The 18,081-nt window shown below is 37.7% G+C and overlaps 2 long non-coding RNA genes across 3 annotated transcripts; one reads left to right on the plus strand and one right to left on the minus strand.

Annotated features, from left to right (window-relative positions):
- The first annotated feature begins 96 nt into the window (after nt 1-96).
- Nucleotides 97-14,676, plus strand: LOC149916595 (uncharacterized). The gene is made up of 3 exons (XR_016469448.1): nt 97-273; nt 12,655-12,724; nt 14,353-14,676. It is a non-coding gene; the product is annotated as an uncharacterized LOC149916595 (long non-coding RNA).
- LOC149916596 (uncharacterized) lies at nt 7,592-17,986 on the minus strand. 2 transcript variants are annotated; one of them, XR_016469446.1, is made up of 6 exons: nt 17,445-17,986; nt 15,585-15,755; nt 14,703-14,770; nt 10,631-10,767; nt 8,516-8,585; nt 7,592-7,631 (listed from the first exon to the last, which is right to left on the minus strand). It is a non-coding gene; the product is annotated as an uncharacterized LOC149916596 (long non-coding RNA). The 2 variants fall into 2 exon arrangements; XR_016469447.1 differs by lacking the exons at nt 7,592-7,631; nt 8,516-8,585; nt 14,703-14,770; nt 17,445-17,986 and having other exon boundaries at nt 10,391-10,767; nt 15,585-15,751.
- Nucleotides 17,987-18,081: the final 95 nt, after the last annotated feature.

The raw sequence follows: 18,081 nt of genomic DNA on the forward strand, positions 1-18,081 counted from the left end.
TTCAGCACTGTCCACTTGTTCTGATCATAGTGGAAATAGGACCCTTCACTTCTGATCTTTGATAGAAGACCTAAATTCTCTCCCCTAGATTTCTTATCACCGATTGTGTGGATCTGGTTTTCTACTTGCTATGAATGTTAGAGTTTGAAGAAAGCTTTGAGATAATGGCTGTGGAAAACAGAAGAGTGAACCAGTCTCCTTCCTTGTTCTTCAGTTCAGACGGTCATTAGTTTGGACAACTGGAGGATGGAGATCCCAGGACATACTGAAAGAGTAAGTTTGCTCTTTTATATGGATACAGAAAGCCTGGTAGTCAATATTTTCGCACTGAGGCAGAAACAAACAAAAAAAAGAAATGTCACAGTAGGATGTATACACAGTATACACAGGATTTACATGGATAAAATGTTTGTAATCTACCTCTGCACTGATCGGATGAAGGCTTGTAGTCCATCACAGGAGCCGTAGCCCAGGATGCCATTCCTCCTTTGGAGTCACAGAAGGCAGTAAGAGTAATCAGGTGTTTAGAAACAATGGTTTGGGAAAGCATTGTTCAGTTTACAGAAGGGAAAAGACAGGGCTTTGAAATGTTTAAAGGACAACTGCAAAAGAGGAAATAATCTTTGTTTTCCATGTCCATTAGAATTAGAAATGGCTAATTTATCTTGGGCAGTAAGAAAAAATTATGTTGAGTGACAGGAGAATGTACATATACAAAACAAAAAGCAGATCCTATCACGTAGCAGCATAAATGCATAAACCAAGATGTGGATCAATTTCTGCTTTGAAAAATATTTGACTTAAACAGCGCCTGAGTGTTGCTCAGCTAGGTTTAGTTCAACTAGGTGCTGCTAGCAGGCCACTTGAGAAAAAGCATGGTGGCAGCCAAGGACCTATTGGTCCTTGAGAGTGATGGTGCGATGGAAAGGTTTGGAATGGTTTGGACCTCATAATTGTTCCCAGTTTCTTGAAGGATCTAAGTCACAGTAGAACTCTTCAGATATTTAGATATAGATTTTTCTTACAGCAGTTGATGTGGCAATGAAGAGAGTTTGATTAGATTTTCTGCAGACAGAGTTGTTGGCAGTCTGTAAGCCTGATCATTAAAATGGAAATACGGTTAAAGTTTGTTTCCTCTATTGTCAGTTTTCAATAGAACTTCATCTAAGTATACACCAGTAAAATTGCATGAGAGTAAGGCAACACAGACCTGTGTCAAGATCAATCATCCTCATGATTCTTCCTATCTAAGTCTTAAGGAATGTTCCTTGAAGATCTTTATTTTCTATAGTATGTATTACTAAAAGAAGTCAGTGGGGTTCAGGAAGAATAAGAGAGGCTTTTAATATACTTCATTTTCTGCTTTAAATTGTAATTCATGTAAGTAATGAGTATGTTCCAGCCAGAATGGTGGGAATGTTGCCTAGTGTTACTAACTAACATGTATTCAGCTCCATAAGCCCCCCACCACATAGAAGCTAATTGCAAGGATTAGAGTACACCAACACACTTAAGCTCCACTCCTGTGGGTTTGGGAAGAAACAACACATTTCAACATTCCAGCTACAGTTCCCCTGGCAACGTACATAACAACAACTCACTAAAAACTGTGGGTTTCTGTTTTCTTAACCCTTAGAACATTGACTGAATGAATACTTCCTTGAGGAAACAGTTCAGTCAACCAGATATAGTCAAATACTCTTGAATCCATCAGTCCTTTTCTCCTTAAAAAAAACAAAAGCAGTTGAATTCCATGTCAAACTGATCTCCTCCCCTAGCATTAAAGTGTTTAACTCAAACAAACATGCATACCATTAGCAAACCTCCCCTAAAGGTCTGCATGAAAAAACTTAAAAAAAAAAAAAAAAAAAAAAAAAAATCAATATTTAAGATCACTATAAAGTTCCTAGACATCAAAGGACACAGAAAAATACACAATGAATTTTACAAAGCACATAAATACTCATAAGAGATGAAACAAAACAAAATTAGCATTTATGTATAAAACACAATATTTTCCTATCAGTTATTATAACAGTGATAATGCCTATAGCAACTTTATGATTCCTCTGAGAATTTCAAATACTTCATAAATATTAGCTAATACCTTGAAATAATATAGACACCACTGTTGTGAATGAGATCTGCTCCAGAATTTGTTCCACTGCCCAATGAACTAGAATCTCTCGTGATGGTATCACATCTGCTTCTTAGCAGTGGCTGTTCATATCACATAAAGGAATCACCAGCTAAATGCATGTGCAGGATGTTGGAAGTCACCAGACCTCACCTGAACCTCACAAAGAGCTGCTGTAGATTTTGGGTTATCAATAGCAGGCAGAATTAATGAATGCACGTGGCCATAGTTCTTAGTGGCTGCAAGCACTACTGGTATTTTAAGATAATAGTCTGATCCCTAGTATTTTTCTCAGGAGTCTGCATTTATGAAAGCATTTAAGAATGATATCTCCTGGAGAGTTTTAGGCTGGGGTGGGGAGATGGTGGCGGTGATATAGCAGTTTTCTGAAGAGAGAGTACCTTGCTTCCACAAAATGCAAGAATTGACCTGATGAGGCTCTTAGAGAGCAAGAGAAGACATCTACCTATATCAAACATATGACTATTCCAAGTGCACTGGTGCACACTTACTTACACAAAAGGAGAGTTGAAGGCTGCAAAACTAAATCATGGATCAAAAAGATGTCAGTGCACTTTGAAGCAATTACCTTTCATAACCTGGACTTTCTCCCTTTCCCTCCATAAGCTTTATTTTTTTTTTCTTAAAAGGAGTCTATGTGATGTTCCCTTAGATCTTCCATCCCATGATGAAAACCATTGCCTCATTTTGTAGCTTTGAACAGATACAAGAAAGAGTTAGTACACCTGCAAAATTGATTAAAGTTCTTTAGCCAGAAACTTTTAATGCTCCATCACTATACCATTGCTTTCAATCCATGGAGACAGTGTTCCCTTGCTGCTTTGCAGCAACTCCTACGTAAATCACTGGGAAGCAGACTTCTCCCCCCTCCCCCCCTTTGCCCTCAGGCTTAGTACACAACAGTTTGCTAAAGATTATGCAGCATCCTTACTAACGTGTGGTTGCCAGGGCATCCTTGTTCCCTAGCCAACTACTGTACTAAGGCTTCACTGGCAACCATCCAGCTGTGTTTTACTGAGGAACCTCTGCAGCAGTCAAGGGCATGTTTTCACAATTTACTGGAGAATTCAGTCTGTTTGTTTCTTTTCTCCTAAAGACCCTAAGCATTTCGGAAGGCAGAAACTTTTTGCAGATGATTGTAAGACAGTGGATGTCTCTTCTCCCTTTTATCTACAAAAAATAAAAATAAAAAACAATTTTTGCTTCAGTGGGCTTGGGCTTTGCATTAACCCAGCCATTATGGACCCTAGACATACCAGTGTGGCACTGTGTCGGGACCAGCACAGGCACAGAGCCACACTGACATGGTAATACCTTCCACCAGCTATGCTGGTAACTGGTTAGATTTGTTTTGTGCAATGTGGAGTTACTCTCTTGGTTGGAAGGAGAGAGGGTATCCTAGGATGTGTTGCTATTGATAATACTTCATTTATCTCAAGATTTTAGAGCATCACTGCAATGCAAATCCCAGCTAACATTGTTTTTAATTTCAAATTTTCTTGGGCTAATAGCATGTAAGATGAAATGAATAAGATGACGCTGTCTAGTGATGAAAACAGGCTTAATTTGCAACTTAATTGTGTTGGTGACACCCAGAGTTACTATGTCAAGGCCAATTCCAGGCTGCACTTCTGCTAGATGGCTTGAACAGCCTTCAGTTACAGCTGACTGCAGGCTCCATGGTGCCAAGGATCAGGCAAACAAATTGTTGCCATTGCAATAGCACATGTCCCTAGGGAGCCCCAGGCCAGCAGATGGGCCGAGGCAGGAAGAGAGAGGGTCACAGCAAGAGACCAGCTTGCCCAATCAATATTGCTTTTGCCATGGGTCTTCTGTTGACTAAAGCCTCCAGGCTGTCACTGCTATTGAATTTCTCAGTACCAGGAGACTTACTGATGTGCACTGGTGTCCATAGCACTCTTTCAAAGTGACTTTATAGTACTGTTCTTGCAGTAAGGGCCAGGTGAAGAAAGTGGTGTGTGAGATGTAATATTTATGGGGTTTTCTATTCCTTCTGTCTCCAAAGTAGGAAAGGGCTCCACACATTGAAGTAATGATAATTTAGTCAAAAAACATCAATGGAAGATACATGTCATTGTTGCTTCAACTGTCATTGGTACACCTAACAATTATTGTCAGTCCTTCATCTGAAAATTAATCCAACCTAACATATGCATGTACTAAAACCAGCAATGGAAATGGGCAAAGAAAGTTTCCTTTTTTGGTCCCTTTATTTTTAGTCCCTTTATTTTTCATGGCTTCAAGCTGCACCAGGGGAGATTTAGGCTGGACATTAGGAAATACTACTTTTCTGAAAGAGTGGTCGAGCACTGGAATGGGTTGCCCGGGGAGGTGCTGGAGTCACCAACCTTGGAGGTGTTCAAGGAACGGTTGGATTTTGTGTTGAAGGACATGGCTTAGTGAGTACTATTGGTGATAGGTGGATGGTTGGATTGGATGATCTTGAAGATCTTTTCCAACCTTGGTGATCCCATGATTCTGTGATTCTGTGAAAGGACAAGAAATAGAGCCCTGTGTTTAAGAACAGGAGAGAGTGCAAATTCAAATTTTGGACAGCTCTTTTTAAAACTTCAATAAAACTGCAATTTATTACAATGGTATCTATACAACAAGCTGCTAAACGTACAGTCAAATGTTGGCACGGTCTTTATCCATACTACTTAGGTGTTAGCTTGCACTCTGGCTGTAGGATGGCAAAAGCCAAACAGGTTATCCAGACAGTGGAGGTCAAGTCAAATTAAAGATCTGATCATATTTAAGGCTTCTCCCTGCAGGATGGGTAAGCCTTGCTTAAATCATTATTCTGTGACTGCAAGCACACCTGCCAAGGGCAGGACAGATGGAAAGCAAGTTGAGATCCCAAAGTGGAGTGGATTAGAAGGTGTGACTGATAGCTAGTGAGAGAAGCTTTAACATAGACCAGGCAATGTATCAGGTGAACTGAAGTAGAGATTTTGCACTTTAAGGCTACATTTATCTCTTGTGTGTGATATATAGTAGAAGTGGCTGATTCCAAAGACATATGTCAGGTTAGTTAAAAGGATTAAGCCATATACATAAAATGCAGCCCAGTCAATACATTAAAAAATGTATTACATATACATCTTAAAATCTTTTTATATATATATAAATATATATATGATAGTGCCTGAACTGTTAGCACCCTAGTCCTGTTAGGGAAAAGAACGTTATATTTGCAATTAATTAGATTAAATAAATAAAAACACAGTGTCTATGCTATAAAGTAAATACATAAGAAACTAGAAAAGCAATGTAATATCAAAAGAAAAGATGCCATATGAATTCTGCAGGCCTTTCCTTGATACTATCCAAGAGGTCTTGATCATCAGTATCCAGATCTCAGTGTTTCACCTATAGCTTTATCTTTCCAAACCTTAGAGGATGGGGAACAAACTGGCAAATGAGAATGTGACTTTTGTTCAGGGTGTGAAAGAGGAGTGTGTAGCTCCCCATGTAATCCCACAGGACATGCAGAATTCAGTTACTTGCTCTGCACAACTTTTCACTGGAGGAATGTGTAGGAAGCAAAAGTATCTGCGATATTAATTACAGACTAGAAAGTGCCCCTTTGGCATTTCTAACTAAACTAAACATATTTTATTCCCAAAGTGATGGAAAGAGCTGTATTTCTCAACTTAGACAAAAGGGGATTAAGAAGGCAACTTGGTTGGGTTAAAATAGGTTTTAAAGATGAGACAAAAAGTATTTTACGTCAGTGCCAACAAGGGTCCAAACTAAGGAGTAACCAAGTTTGCTCAATCTAAGGAAAAAATAATAGACATTTAGCTAGACTGTTGTCTCACTTACTTAATACAGTGAGATATTTGAAAAATTGGTAGCAATTTTCATGAAACAAATGAAAATTTTCACTTTTTTGTCACAAAAATATGAAAATATTATATGCAATATAACAGCTCAATGGAACCTATAATAATAGCATCGAGTTTTGCCAACAGAAAGATAGGTATAACTGAGACTTAATATTTTTTAGGCTGTATCTAAATCTAAAACATTTTGACCAAGTTCATTTCGCATAGACCTTGTAAGATTAGCAAAAAGCATTAAAGGTATATTAAAAGACTATTTGGAAAGACCTGCATAACTTACGTTGTTGCTAGTGAAAAGTAACACAAATAATACATAATCTACAAATACTGTTATCCCACCTGGTATATCTAAATTTGTCTATGTATGCTTTTTGGAAATACTGTTGTCATGGTTACCATTCAGCTATCTTTATGCTTTAATATGCCCTGTCTTCTAAGGTTGAGGTTCAATTCAAGTTCATAGGAAGCAAGTCAACGGACATTTTCATTTGTTAGCTCTAATATAACATGCATCGTTTTCTGAGAGAAAACTTGAAAAACTTGTGGCATGATTCTATGAGATATCAAGCACCTTCGGATGCAGCAGAAGCCAATGCCCTGTATGGCGTGTCTGAGTCATGAATGATGTGCCAGTAACAGTCTTACTTTGAAAAGACATATACCTATTTCAGTTGGTATGAGGACAGTTTCTGTACTCCTACAGGCTGAACCTACCATCAGCAGCCACTAAATGAACAATATGTTTGACTCTCTGCATCATTTATTTATTTGTCTGAATATATAGGAAAGCTTAAGTCTGTAATGTTGGCAAACATAAACTTAATTCCTATGTGTAACATGAAATAATCCCATATTTCTGATTAATTGAAACGGAAAACTTAATTTCACCTTTCCTTTTCTAAGTTTCCTCATTTTTAAGCGGAGGTAGGAGGAATTAATGAGTACTTAAAATGATGTCAGGTATTTTGCCTTTTATAGGTCATTGAAGCCTTGAGGTTCAAATTATAAACTCTGAGACTCATCAATTAACTCCAAAATGCCTGGACAGGGTAATTGAGTTTCAGGTAACTCAGTGTAGTGTTCACATTGTCTTCTGCAGGTATACAGATACATCCAAACAGTCAAGCAGATACGTTTAACTAGTATTCTACAGAAACAGATGGCCCTGCTCTTCCAAGTAGCCTCTTTACCTTATTAGCTTAAAGCAAATCCTTTTCACTGCCTCCAACAAGCCACTTGGAACTGCCAGGAACTCCAGCAATGGCTCTTTCCTTCCCTGTCCTTTTCCTGATTTAGCTTTAGCTCAGGAAAGGTCGTGTTGCTCTCTTCGGGGATTTTTTTGGTAATTTTGTTGTTGTTGTTGTCACAGAAGTGGAGCTTTCTTCTAAGGACCAGAAATGTTATGGTAAAGTTTCAGTATAGTCAGCTTCTCTTTGAGCATACTGCACATAATTTGAATTAAAAATACTTTCTCCTCCTTTCCTCTCCAGTACGAAAAATGAGAAGGGAAAGAGCAGAGAAAAAGTACTAAATGAGTATCTTGTTTTCTAGGTACATCTCTTACCGTCTGTTTCCTTTCAGTGTTGCTAGTTCTTGACTCGTTCCTGTTGTCACAAAGATAGTTACAAACAAGTTAGTGTCAAGCACTACATACCTCGCATCAGATCTTAAGGACTAATATTCTCCCTGGAAGTAAGTGCTCAAAGAATTTGGTTTCTTTGCCTCTTGACTGCTTGGTTGCTAGTTTCTTTAGTTTGTTTTGCTTCCTTAATGAAATTGTCCTTGGGGACAGCCCAAGCGGGGTGACCTAGAAGCACCTACTTTCAAGTAGTCTCTACTCATGGACACATCTCATACAGGCAGGTAAAGAATGCCTGTTAAAAAAATTCTTGTCCTTTCCAACTGCTCCAGAAAATTTCTGAGGTGCCAATTTAATCAAAAAGGGAAAAAATGAAAGTGTAAAATACAAAACATAGCATAAATAACAAAGAATTAGAGAAGTAGGTCAACAACATTCATTTGTGTGAACATACACATGATCACTGTGTGCCTATAGGCATGTAAACAGTATTGTGTATGTATCACAACTGCAGTGCTAATGTTACAGAGACATTATCAAAATAATTAAAGTTATCTTGGGTCTTAGAAAAGCGCACACACACACACCAACCACACATTATTTATATATTCATTTTTTAAAGACCCATTAAAATATATAAATGGGGTTGATGCATGAGTTTGATCAGAAGCACTCAACTGTACTTTTTTTTTATCAGATACCTCAAAATGATTTCATGACTTGTTTTCTCAGTACTTATTTTGTTAACATATAGGCCAGTAAATATAAGCTTTATCTCCAAAACTCTAGAGTTAAGCATCATCAGAGACATGAATGAGTTGTGAGCAAATGGGACTGAAGGAGGCCTCTTTGGCCCCCATTTCCAATTCCAGCATATGTTCAGATGAGTGGAAAATGTTTGCTGCTAACCTCAATGCGGAGCTTCCAGTTCACTGCACAAGTGATACACTTCCATAGACTTGATGACATGGTCTGTGATCTATGAAAAGAGGAAGAGGGCACTGAGATGAACTCCAGATGCACCTATTTGTTATGCTGTGGTATCTTGAGACCCGGTACCATGCAAAATTGCATTTCATAAGTCACTTTCTAGGCCATAGCATGAGACAGTAGCAATGACATTGTTAAGCAGGCTGTCTTTGCAGAGAAAGGGTCACCTGCTTTCACAGTTTGTTAAACACTGAACTGAGCAGGAAGCTGTCTGGCATTGCAGGATAAGCCTTCTCCTCTAGTAAGTAAGTATGCAACAGAGATGAGTGAGAATATTTTTATCACGCGTCCACGCTTATAAACAGGTTATTAGCACAGCAACAGCAGGGAGGCAAAAGAAATGAATACTTGATTTGTTCATTAAAATCAAATGCTTATTTACAGCTTAGATGATTAAACTCTGCACTTGGAAAAGGAAAAAAAAAAAAAAAAGAAAAGAAAAAACACCTTCATTCTGCCTGCTTGATGTTAAATAGTAAAACAGCACAGAAGTGAAAATATCCTGAAGTTCTATATCATATGCATTATCTTCACTGGTGAAGTGGAGAGGTGTGAAATTCCAGCAGAGAGAAACATGCTGTTTTAAGAGGAAGTGCTGACATGCAAGCTACAATTAGACAAAAAATGACTGCTGACATTTAAAAATCATTACAGAGAGGAAATTGTGAGTGTAATTATGTCATCATTGACACTGTTCAAGTGTGCTGATGCATTTTTGCTGATCAAAATCAAGTGTTTATATTTGTAAATAGAATGCACTTAGCAGCACTATCAATGGAAGTGTTCTAGCCAAGAACTAAGGAAAATGTGGCCAAGTCACTTTGACAGAAACTTCTATTTTTCTTTTGCTTGATTTTCAGTATTTTGCTTTCAGAATCTTTTCTTGCTAACGAGATCATTTATTGTTATTTGTTGATTTGTGTGTTGTCTGGGTTTTGTTTGTAAGTAAGTTGTTTGGTAGTGGTTTTTTTTTGTTGTCGTTGTTTTTGTTTTTTTCTCCCCAGAATAGAGCAGTAAGAGTGGCCGTTCTGGAGAAGGCCAAAGGTGTGATTTGCCAATATGTGTTTTACATCCAACAGTGGTCAACACTAGTTGACTACAGGATGCAAAAGAATACTAAGAATGTACTAGCCATGCCAGTCTTTTAGCTTCCAAAATCTGCTGCTCAAGGACTTCACAGATTGCTCAAAGACGGCAGAATAATCAAGTCTTTCTATGGCTTTAGAAATAGTCTGCTACTGGAGTCAGTACAAATGGAAACATGGTGTCAGCAGGTGGTAAAATATGTAAATGTTATCATTTACTTTGAGGAGTTTGTTGACTGTGCTAATACTGAAGTCTTGGCGCTGCATTATTTATCACAGTTCTGCTTTAAGCACTGTCAAAAATCCTTTACCTATGACATATTATCACTCAATGACAGAGAAAAACGACCAATCTACAATACGCAGAAATGCTCAGCTCAAAATGGAAAAAAAAAAATATGTGGAAATGTGTACATAATTGATTCTCAAAACATGTTTTTTGTCTCAGAGATCTGGGAGATTATGTATAAATACATTTTATCAATGTGAAAGCAGAAGTGTTTACAAAGGTTCTTGAGGGGAGTAAGAAAAGGTCTTGGCTTCTGAAATGAAATGTCCACAGCACAACCTGTCTACAAATGCTACACCCTCCTGGGGATGGCATTTTGTTCACCCTATTCTGGAACATGTTTATGTCAGAATTTAAGAAAAAAACTAAAAGCATGAACAAAGGACACTTAATAATGAGACACTCAGCTTTATGAGCACAGCTATATTTGAAGGGTATAGCACAAATAGAAACATGAATACTGAATGTCAGCTATCCTAGATAAAACTAACTGTTCATTAGCCTTTGTCCTTTCAGTTCTAAAATTCATGTTATTATTTCTTTGTTAATTTTACAAGAAATATAAGCATTGGCTTGTCTTCACTTTTCCCTCTCTTATTTTTTTTCCAGTCCTTTCTTTATTGACTTTGCCCCTTGGGAATGGAGTTCTTTACACTTCACCTATTAGTTTGCTGGCTGTCATCCTGCAGCCAGCTGTGGGGGTTTCTGTTGTTGTTGATGCTGTGTTTTTTGTTTTGTGGGTTTCTTGTTTTTCTTTTGACATAGGGTCCATTGGTTTCCATCGGTGTCCTTGTTTCCTAGATGTCAAAACATATATCCAGTCAAATTTTATTACCAGAATATTGTCAAGCATCTCTATAGTCACCACATCAGCAAAAAAGCTGCTTTCATAATGTCATTTTATGATTGGATGAATACTGTAATTCATTTGTAGACTGATAAAAATGTCCATATCAAATAACAGAAGTCTTTGGTAGAAATGAGTAGTTAAGGAGCAAATTATAGAGGATGTCTTGGGAAAGACTGGTCCCACTGGTAAATTCAGTGACTGCTTATTACAAAAGTGAGTACTCTAGGAATAACCCATAAAATAGTTTGGCCACAGAAATAGTTTTGCAGAGCATAGTTCAGGTAATATGACAAATTAGTACCAACATACAGATCTGTATGCTGCATCTAATTAAGAGAAATGCATCCTCAGTTCTTGATTTCAATCAGAAAGCAGAATTGGAAGGCGCTGTGAGTTCTTCTGGTGCCTCTCAACAAAGAGTTAAATCTACACCTAATTTTTACTTTTAGCTTTAAGTATTACTATGTTTTGTGGGTGATTTTATTATTTTTTTTAATTTTAATTAATACATTGGCATTCCATGACCTCTCTGAGAAATTATATCCATCTTCATTTCCCAGAGGCCTCTACCTGAAGTCTAACTTGCACCTTACTAGACATGAACTCATCAAATATCTATCCTACTTTTGGCAGGATGAATCTTTCACTTTTTGAGCTTAGGCCCTAACAGAGCTTCTAGCGTCTGTTACTCAGCAGTTTACATTTTCTGTCCTTCACCTGACAAGTACAGTTTTTGTCTCAGAGTATTGCTGGGTGCTTTGTATGAGGCAGAAGGTAACAAACACTTGGCCAATTGAAACTGCTTCAGCGCTGAAATTAGAAGAGACACTGTAAGCAGTTAAAAAATGCAATCTCTTGGAAACTGGAGAGTGTCTCCTTATATTGTATGCATTCCACTATATTCTGTATAGTTTATGGTTTCATTAAAAAATAATTCTCAGTCTCATATTTGCATAATGCGAGCTATGAGCTGCTGATCTGGTAACCCAATTCTGTAAGCTATTTTATTTCCATTCAAAGGTCCATTCTAAGCAACCACAAAAAACAGCAACAACAAAACCACTCCCAAGCCAACCAACCTAACAAAACAAGAACAATCTATTTTGTTAGTCTTTCCTCAGAGCATTCACCACAGCAAAGTGTGAACTTCAGAAGCTACACAAAGACTAGGAAATGCCAACGCGGAAGGGCAGCTGCAGTATTTCTATTTATTATTACCAACACAAGTGCAAATAGCAAGTATAGTGATAGTGTCCAGAAGAGTGATTCTGTAGAAGTACTTTGGCTTTAGCAGTAGGAGAGATCATGTGGTAGCTATTAGTTTGTTTCGATGAAGTGGAATGACCTACCTTGTCAGCTTGCACATAAGAATCAGATTCATTGTGAATAATTATCCATCCAGGTTGTGTTTTCTCCATACTATACTAAGGCAGGGAATTTACCAATACACTTAAACAACAGTAACACAAATGGGTATTTCCTGTTATTAGTAAAACATTGTATAATATGAATAGTTATTCCACGATCCTTTCTAGTCTGAAAGGCTTCGGTTGTGACCGCAATAAAAACAGACTGTCATATAAGACTGCCATAGGTTATACTGTTGGTCAGTCTCAAAATCTTTTCAAATCCTTCAATTCTGTGAATTGAAAGAAATATGCTATTTCTGCTGTACAGAGTGTGAAATGATCTTATGACCAAAGTGTATGTGAAAACATGCAGCAACAACTCTGGAGACCAAGCTGGATAAAATAAGAACAATTTAAATGGAATAATATGATTTATCAACTGAATATTTTCATCTACAAAAGAAATTTATTCTCTTCCCCCACAGTCAAGTCTAATCCTGACGATCAACAAATCTGAAAATGTGGGAACAGAACAACAACCAACCAAAAGAAATGGTAAGAATGGAAAAGATGCTATCCAAATGTTATTGTTAAACATTTTTGCTTTCGAAAGTATTGTTAATTTACTCAGGTTTCACTTGTTAATTTTTAATTGGTATATCTGTGAAATCAGTTGTGCTATGCATTTACCTCAATTACATTTTTTGTTGGGATACCTTTATAAATGCTTTGCGATGTCTTAAATCAAAGAAACATGTTTTTAGAGTTAATCAGAGCTGATGACACTGAATATAATACATTGTCAGAGCATTTTGATAACACTGAAATAATTAATTAGAACCTTTTAAGCAAAGATTTTAAACAATTAAAAAAATAGAGCAGGATGAGGATTTAAATATGATTTTAGCTCTACTTCCTGCAGTAATTGCTTCTGGTCAAACAATTGGTATAAATTACGCAAGCATTCATAAACCGAAGTTTTATATCCATCAAAACAGCAAGGCAGGTTTAGATTATAGACACAAATCCAAGAGAGATGGTATAGTTCCAACCTGCAGCTGGCAAAATCAGCACTTGGAGTGAAATAGATCAGGAGGTTTGGATGTTTTGCCAGGGCATTTGTAAACCTGGTAGGTTTACCACACTCAGTTCATCTGAGCTCCTGTTGACTTAAGATGTGGAACCAATTTATGCCAGCTAAATGCCTGGCTTTTCTTATCATCAGTACATCTGCTTTCACTTTTAATTAAATGGTGAAAGTAGACAGTGGCACCTCTGCTGAAAGTAGTCCTACTAGAGAGACTGAAAAAACTGCATGGCTGTCTTAAAGGAGGTTACTGCGCACTGGTAGAGCCTCAGCTCTGAGAAGGACCAAACATGTAGAAAGTAAGTACAAGTGAAAAGACAAGACTGAATAAGTGAAGATAATTAAAGTAGAGAAGAGATGACAGAGCTAAGAGCCTGCACACAAATAAATGAATTCCTAAATTCCATCTCCATGTGCTTGGAGGATAATGAGAGAAGTGATTGATAGTAAAATAATTGACAGCAAGAAAAACTCATACTGGACATTAGGAAAAGGTTTCTAATGCTAAGAGCCATCATAGGCTTATCTTGCTTTTTGGGAAGCTATGGTGCTCCTTAGCTGAGGTTTAAGTATAGGCTGGGCTGGCATCAATCAGAAATGAGGCAGATATGTCAGGACTGTCCCAAATGCCTTAAATGACCACTTATACTCACAGCATCTTAAGCTTTTTAGAATGCAGAAAGTGCTCCAAACTCCTCCTTATCTAGAAGTGCTTGCAAGGATTGGCATTCAGTAATCCCAAGGTGCTCTGCATCCAGGACTGCTTCTGCTATCTCTGTCCTGCTTTGGCCATACACAGCTCCCAAATGAGTATGCTAAATCAAAGCACTTCCCTGCTCAATGTGCTGCTAATAATGATCTGATACATATGCCCAGTGTATGTCTCTGTATTGTATTACTGAAGCAAGACTGCAGCACTGACCTTTTAAGGACTTAAATCCTAATTGTCCTTAGACCTTACCCAGCATGTGTGAACAAAAATTTAGAAATGTCAAAAGGTTATCTTTTCATTGGCTTCAGTAATATCTTCCAAAAATTTATATATAAATAATGTTTATATATATATATATATATATATATTTTTTTTTTTCCCCAGCTGCATGTGGGCTGAGAGAGTTAGGTTGCCTCTCCTTACAGTGATATAAATCACAAGTGATCACGCAAAGATGTGGACTATGGCAAAGCTGCTGTAGGTGAATGAGCTTCTTTAGAACATGTTTAACCCTGGTAAGGGGATGGGACATCCAAGACCTTTTACAGTCCCAGTTCTGGTTGTCTTGAAAAGTTTCTTTCCTTTCCAGTTTACACTGAAGAGAGAAGCAGTGTGCCCTTCTAATATGCCACTTCAGACATGAAAGTTTGTGTAGTGCTTCAGTGTGATTCAGGAAGCTGATTTATGTACTATGTCTTGTGTCTATTTTAATACTAGGCTCTTGCTTACCCTACCTTGAAACACCAAGTCAAATCCATACGAGAGCCACATTAAATTGACAGTTCATCTTGGGCAGCTAAGTCTAAGAAGTAAGTGAAATTTAAAATTATGAAAGACAAATAAATAGGAAGGTCTCAAAATAAATAAATTAAATATATACATATATATCAGTATTTCAGGTACAGAGATGAAGAAAGTTCATTGGTAATGTAAAGAATTCACTTGCATCTTTCTTTTTCTCTTAAGAGAATGCCTAACTTCTTACTGAGAAGTCTCCTCCCAGGAAAGATCCACCATCCCTACAGTGTTACTGGCTGGGTGATGCAGTGCTTTAGTTTACCACAGCTGAACATTCTCTGCCTTTGACAGCCTGATTTCAGCAGTCGTTTTTCAAAACAGGGTAAAGTAAGTAGGAGTATGCCATAGGTATGCAGCTTGATTCTGGAAGGTAACTTACAAACCCTGCAGCTGAAATTTTCAAAATATGCTTTCAAAATAAATTCTCAATAAATGCCTCAACAACCAAAGCCACTTTGAGCTTTGATTTGCAATAAGGTTATCTGACCCAGCCTCACACCTCCCAGCCTCTAACTCTGTAACAGGTCACTACAGCATAGTGCATGTATACCATACATGCTATAACCGTGCCCTGCAAGTCACACATACTGTGTTCACAACTTGATTTCTTGTGGCGCATTGGATTCCTGGTCAAATTTCATTGCTAACAGGGGAAGAAGTCAGCCTGAAAAACAGTATTTCCAGTGCAAGAAAAGGAAGACAGAGTTGCTTTTCAGGTTGTATATGGATGTGTGTATATATACATACATGTGTATATATATATGTGTTTATATGTTATTGCAAGATGAAGGCTCTTTTATGTTGTATGTAAGACTTACAGTGTTCTGAGAGTAAAGCAACCATTCCCCTTGTCAGAGAGCTGCAACTCAGGCAGTCAGTTCAGTATGGGAGAGCCAAGTGAGCCATTTGAGATGTGATCTTTCAGCTGCACAGCATCCCATTCAACATATGCTTCAGGAATATAATGTGTAACAATGGAAAAACAGAAGCTGCAGAAAAAAAAAAAAAATCAATTAGTACAAAAGCCCATATATCTAAAAAACCTGAGTATGTCCACTACATGTTGGCATTTTAAGTTCCTAAAGGTGTTCTCCTGCCTCCTTCAGTGTGGTTGCAGAGCTAGAACATTCTTTATATTATGATGAAAGAACAAGAGTCCTCTAGTCTCCTAGGGAGGCAGTGATAATTTTGCAGGACACTGTGGGATTCAAAGTATACAAGGTAGCACTAAACACAAAGTGTGCTTTATATCCTTATCCCCACACCCTTGCCCCACCAAAAATCTCAAATATGACAAGCCTCAATCTTAAGAAAGAGCTTGTATAGCTTGCAAATAGTTTCCATCCTGGAAGAAGATGTGCTCAACAGAATTTAAACAATGTACATTGCATTCAGTTACAGTGGCATAAATTAGGATCAATTCCACTGAGGTCAGCACAGTTATGTCAGTATGAGACCCGAGGTCTGAAGCCAATTAAAACCAATAGAGTTGATTCTCCTCTACTTCACCATAACTCAGAGCAGAATACAGCTTCTTCCTTTCAGTTGAACTCAGTCCATGTGGTGGGCCAAACCTGGCTTTGAATTTCAAGAGAATAGATGCTGAGAAACTGATTTTATGGAACTATTCCTAATTACAGTAGTGCAGCTTTTGGCCCAGAGACTATTTAGTGTCCAGACATTGAGTGGCAGCCAGCAGTTGAGATCCCATCGTGCTTTGGCCAAAGTGGAGTGGAACATTCAGAGTGCAGCCTGCAAAAGCATTTCTTTGGGATTTGAGGGTACTGCAGGTCAGGCCTATTTTTTATCACAATTATTTCTCACATGGATGAGAGCAGTAATTCCAGAAATAAAGTGGACCTATGGAATGCACTCATCCACCTAGTTCCTCTCCCACCCCCAGGAATATTTTTTGACTTGTTAACTACTGGAACTTGATCCTCATGTAATACAGAAAAAGTGTAACAGTGATACCAACGACCTTAGTAAAGTGCAAGCTGTGAATAGCCCTGGTAAAGTTGAGCAGCCCAAAAAGAGAAAACTTGGTATGCCAGCTGCCAGTGCAGGTGAATAGCTTATAGAAATATTTAAACACGTTGAAGTATACCTAACTTCAATCTTAACGAGAAAAGACAGAAGAAATGTAGTAAATCAGAAGTGCAATAACTTCCTATACTAATGTTTATCAACGATTCTTCCTTGAAAGCTTTCTCAAGTATCTCAATAGAATGAGTACTCCTCAAGTTTCCTCCTTGACTGAATACACATGAATCTCCACTGCATGCCTCCTAAAACGAGACCATATCTTTCCAGACAGGAGGAAGAAGTACATGGAGATCTTGCTTGTGTCTTAGAAACTTGGGTGTCACTTAGCATTACTTAGCACATTTTTGTCCTCCCCCCAGGGGTCATTTTCTGGTTACTCAGTGTAAGCAGCACCAAGGAGGTTTGCAAGACTGCTCTTCAGTCATTATCAATCTGTGCTTCTCAGACTACAACTTCATCATAATTTACAGCTATTCTTATGAGGTCATCTCTGCTCGTTGAATACAGCAACCAGAAAATTAAGAAAACTAAGTTTTTCATTCTTTTTGTCTATTCATTCTAGCTAACCACTACAGAAACACTGGCACAAGGCACACAGTTTACATTAACACTAAGAGAGGAAGAAGACTGACCTACTTGCAGGAGAGGAGAAAACAGCACCAGCTGAAGGATCTGGGGACTGTCCGCCACCCCTTCTGCCAGATGCGTGAAATCTGTGTCCTTCCTGAAGTGGCTCCACACTGCTGGGTGCACACCCTTCCAGCAGTAATTATGAGGGATAAACATAGCTGTATACAGTCAATTCCCTATTAAGCATCCTGTTATTTAACGTTGAACTGATGCAGAGCTTAATGACTCACTGCTTTCTGACAAATAATAAATATACCACACAGAGGCATTTCAGAGGCACTGGGACTCCTCCTGAATTTGAATGGAATTTAACAAGTAGATCCAGATGAAACAATGCAGAGAAAGAAAAATGAAATGTCAAAACACTTCATTTTAGTATTTTCAAAATGGAGCATTTCATTCTAGAACTGCCAAAACACTTCAATTTCAAAACAAAGACTTTTAGCTGTCCATTTTAAATTTGGCCTAGATTTAAAAAGAACAAAGACTTAAAATGTGTGCAACAGTCCAAGACAAAAAAATGAAGCTTTTCTTTGAAGCTGAACTAAATATTTTGGGGTTGAACAAAAAAGATACTTTTTCTGATTATAATTATTTTTTTATAATTTTTTTTTGTTTTGCCAACTTTTTCTTTTTTTT

Source organism: Phasianus colchicus, chromosome 10, assembly GCF_987193195.1.
Source record: "Phasianus colchicus chromosome 10, bPhaCol1.hap1.1, whole genome shotgun sequence".
In the NCBI taxonomy this organism is placed as follows: Eukaryota; Metazoa; Chordata; class Aves; order Galliformes; family Phasianidae; genus Phasianus; species Phasianus colchicus.